Source organism: Poecilia latipinna, unplaced genomic scaffold (assembly GCF_001443285.1).
Source record: "Poecilia latipinna isolate Pla-1442-1.1 unplaced genomic scaffold, P_latipinna-1.0 Scaffold3818, whole genome shotgun sequence".
Lineage (NCBI taxonomy): Eukaryota > Metazoa > Chordata > Actinopteri > Cyprinodontiformes > Poeciliidae > Poecilia > Poecilia latipinna.
The window spans coordinates 32103-37189 of NW_015116434.1; positions in this window are offsets into that span (position 1 = coordinate 32103).

Consider the following 5087-nt stretch of genomic DNA (forward strand, 5'->3'; position numbering starts at 1 on the left):
TATATATATGATGTAAAATAAAATTTGCTTTCTGATTCAGCACCTTCAAATTTTACCTTTGCCTCTCTAAGTAATTCCTGCCTTTTTTGAAACTCTGCCTTTAGGAAGTCATTACAACGTCGCCCCTCTATTAACCCTTTAACTATGTTTTCACCAGCGTTGCACTGAGAAGTCGCTTGTTTAAAGGTTTTTTTGGTTCTAGCGGCCTTTATTTGAAAGTACTAAGACAGGAAAGTAGGCAGAGAGAGGGAAGATTTGTGGCAAAGGTCACCAGGCCAGGAATTAAACCTGCAACGTCAGCATCCTTATTTGGGTTGAGCTTTACCCGTGTGCCACCATAGATGTGTAGTTCTACCAGGTGTTTGCTAATTGCTGCTGACCAGTCTGAAGGAGCTGAGTGGGGGTGCTGTGGGGAAGGGCTGCTCTGTGAGGTGGAAGCTTGGAACCTGCAGCTCTGAGGAGGAGCTGCCCCCTGTAGGTGGAGCTAGGTCTATAGCTGAATGGTTGCCATGGGAGATTAAAGGATTTCTCAACCATGCATGGAAAAAATGAAAGCAATGCTCCAGTTATATTTTTGACGTGAAGCTCAAAATGTTGATACTACATAATACTGCCCCTTTAAATAATTGGAAATGGATCAGAGCGAAATGGTGATAATTAAAATCTTGAAATAAACTGAAATAAACCTAACCCACAGAAAAATGTCCCGTTGTTTCGGGGCATTTCTCGAACCCTCCGTCATCACGTCCAAATCCAGATGGAGGAGCGGGGCCAGGTCTCCTCTGCTGCCGTACAAAGCTGCGCCTGTGAAACACGACAGCCTTGGCATCAGAGCACCGCATTCAGCCACCGACATTTCAACAGCCGCCATAAAGACACTTTTCCATCAATGAAGCGAACAGCTGCCTGTGCTTACAGCGGCCCCGATGGCCGCGGGGAATCTGGTGCTCCTTTAAGTGGCTCATTTTCCTGCCTGTGGCCTCCTTTAAAAAGACCATCAAGAAATCAGTTGGATTTTATCAGCGGTTCCACTGGCAAACCTGCCTGCATGTGCTTGTTTATTTGCTCCCACCTAAAATGGTTTGCGCTGTTTACTTTAACTATGAAACGTGTTTGACGGATAATTGCTTGTGTACACTGAAAGCTGTGTGCTTTGGACCGAGGTGTGCGCAGGCAGCGCCGGCCTTTCGCATTCATCTGCGTACGCAGGACCAGCATGCATGAATGCTGCGAGTTTTGTTTGACTTGGCTGCAGCTCGCCTGTTTGTGTTACCCTCCGCCTCCGACACTGCAGTGCAGCAGGAGTGACTCAGGCGGACGTGACACATATTCTCTGAGGTGACTTTCCCCGATGCGTCGTGGCATCAGGGGCAGGATTGGAAGCCTGGCAGGGAGTTCAGGCAGCTGGATGGAGATCCAGGTTCACTCCTCTCTGTCAAATGCCTTGCAAACGTATTTGTACCTATTGAACTCTTTCAAATGTTGTTGTGTCAGAGCAACAAACTATGTTGCGACTTTTATATGGTTGACTGACATAAAGGAGCACATATTTGTGAAGTAGAAGGAAAATGAGAATAAAGTCTTTTGGGGTATTACTAACTACCGTACCAGAGATATTACCTTCTCCTCACAAATCATTTCTTTCCAAGTCTAAGTCAAGTCTGAAGTCTTTCACCCAAATTCATACAACACATAAACATTTTTTAATTATATTTCAGGCTTTTCTTAGCAGTTATCTTTTAATCATTTAAGATTTAAGGGAGTGGTCCAGTCACATAGTACAACTTTATAGCACAATCAGGTAACTCTTACCATCATTAAAAAAAAAAAAAGCGATATAAATGAAATATGACATAAAAGAAAATTGACTTTGTAATCTAAAGCCTTGAAATTGGGTCTCTGTCTCTTTAAAACGTCTTCTCTTGCTAAACTCCGCCTTCAGGAAGTCATCACAACATTGTTCCTTTATTAACTCTTACAACGTTTTTACCAGTGTTATGCTGAGAAGTATCTGATATAATGAGCTCAGCAGATGCGCAGTTCCACCAGGTGTTTGCTAATTGCTGTTGGCTAGTCTGAAGAAGCTGAGTGTGGGAGTCACAGGGAAGGGCTGCTCTATGAAGGCAGAAGCTCTGAAGCTTAGAAACTGCAGCTCAGAGTAAGAGCTGTGCCTCGGAAGGCGGGGCTAGTTCTCTCCAGGCGTTTTACTCGCTTAATGGTTGCCACGGGAGAGTAAAGGATTTCTCATCCATGCATGAAAGAATTGAGGCAACACTCCAGGTATGTTGTTGATGAGGGGATAATATTATAACATGATGTAAATCTCAAAAATGCAGATTTCATGTAATACTGGCCCTTTATGGAGATGGCGATGGAAAACAAACAACCCTGATTTCATGCCCTTACTGCAGAAATGCTGCTTGTTTTCATGTGGAGCAACACTGGTGCAACTGCTCACCCAGGGGAACTTCAAACTCCCCCCACATCCCCCCTGCACTCTCCATCTGCCCTTTCACATTGAGAAACTCACTAGAGGCACAGGACCAACTTTTAAATCAAAGAAAAACTAACTTGACCACCATTTTTCTGTCACACAAACAGCTCTGATGCTAAACATTTCTGAGGACTTTCCCAGCTCTGAAGGCCACAGTGTGGAAGCTTGTATGTTATCACTGGCAGTATGATCTAGTCACGCCAGGGTAACTATTACATTTACAAACCAATAAACTGGATTCTTTTCATTGTCAATAAACATCAAAAAATGAATTCTTTCTGGGTTTCAAGATGTTTTTATTGCTCAGTATTACCCAGATTACACTCCTCAGGTGGTTTTTGCTGCCTTGGATTTCTCCAGATACCGACATGGTCCAGTCACTGGTATCAGGATGTTAAAGAGTGTCAGTGTTATGTAAAATCTGATTTTATGAGCTTTATTTCATGTTGTAATGTTATTCCCTCATCAAAAACATACCTGGAGTGTCCTTTCATTGCAAACTGGATGAGCTGATAGGCCTGATATAGCACACTCCTACCCATCCCTTCCCAATTCGTTGCTGGTTACTGCTGGTCAGCTGGCTGATGAACAGCTACTAATACGATTCCCTGGTGCGCAAAAGAAAGTTAAATTTGGTTTTTTGGAAGTAGATACATTTTTGTGTAAACACCCTTACAACTTGAAACTGTGACATTTTAATTCATACCTACTGCACCCACTCAAAAACACCCTTTTTCAAACACTTCAACCAGACTATTTTCAGAGGGTCAGCAGGAGCTAAAGGGACAAACAATGGTGAGAAACAAAAATAAGTAATTTATCTGAAATGTACCTTGTAACAAAGGAAACATTCACATTTATCTAATGGTGTGGTAGTGTTAGCATAAAAATAACATATGCATGGATGTAAACTGCAACATAATGCTTCCACAAACAAACCTGGGATAGTGAGTGAAGCAAATATGAAACAAATCAGAAATACATTTAAGAGACAAGTGGTAAATAAACACAAACTTAATCACTTTGTCTCACAGACCACCTTGAAACCTTTCCTAAAATCAACACAATTCATTTGATAATGATCTCAGAATTATCATAGGTTTTCTTGCAGTCTAGATTTTAGCAACATTAGCATCATTCACACAGTTTGCCCCTCACAGCTCTGTAATATGGGCATCTTCATTTTCCTATAGATGCAAGAACTGTAAGCATGGAAATCCCCAGCCCTTCTGCTGATCCCAGAGGAAGCCCCTCTAAGATGGATAACACCTGACATTAGCTGCAGACACAAAGCAGGAGAACTGCCACAGCTGGCTACTATAGGGCCCCAGTAGCTGAAATCCTGACACGAGGCCGACAGAGGTTCCTCTGTGAGTTTGAAAAGAGCTAAATGATTGGGGTTCCTGACATCAAGCGAGTGCGGTAAACGTTTACATACCATACATATACCACATATATGTTTGATATTGGTAAATGCCCAGCTTCTCCAGATGATGCTGTAGGTTATATATTATTGAATTTGATTTGCTATGACTATTTGCTGATGCCAGAGAAAAATTAGTTTGTCAACTTCTTGTGTTTACAGACTTTATTCTCTGTTTAATCTTGAAGGTCCATCAATTTGCTGCTAAGCATTTATCCATCCATGAGCCATTCATTGTAAACTGTACCAGAACCTTGCGACACTATGTTCCTTGAAGACCACAGGGTTTGATCTTGATAAAGTAGTTTGTACCCTTTTCTTTTAAAGGATAGCCTGAGAAAAAACAGTCCCTTGTTATACACTTTGCTTCTCCCAAAGGGTCTGGACCCTCGACTATCGAGAAACGATTGCTAGCTGGAGGCGTGAATTCTTGAAGTTTTAAGCGATTGAATATGATTTCACCCGATCGCTAAAGTTTCGCCGTAATGCCTCTGCTCGATTATTTGTTTGCTTCTCTAATGTTTTAGCCTCTAATGTTTAGCCTCTAGCATTTAACATCTAGCATTTAGCCTTTAGCATTTAGGGTCTGGCGATTAGATTGATGGATTAGCCTTTAACGTTTAGCCTTTAGTGCTTAGGTTCTAGCGGCTAGCTTCTAGCGTTTAGACTCTGGTATTTAGGGTTTGGCGTTGAGCCCGTAACATTTATTTTCTAGTGCTGAGCTTTTAGCGATTAGCTTCTAGCACTTTGCTTCTAATGTTGAGCCTCTAGTGTTTAATATCTAATATTTTGCCCCTAGCCTTTCATGTTTAACTTCTAGTGTTTAGCTTCTGTTATTTAGCTCACCCACATCCTTTGATATTAACAGAGCCAACTGGAAAATAGGACTTATGCTGACCCCTATGGTAAGTATGGCCATGACATCTTTGCCAGTAGTAAAGATGTCATGGCCATCTTAACATTCCTCTTGCCCTCTCTTTTATTGCTCAATATTTGGAAAAGTGGCCAACAGGAACTGAACGGCTTTGTTCACTTCCTCCACTGCCATTACCACCCATAAGCAAACTGCAATTCTAAAACAACGCAAATAAAATTATCAAATTATCATCATTGCTAACTTCTGTTTCTGTTCGCTGATTTGCCCTGTTGAAATTCATCCAGAGAAATCGA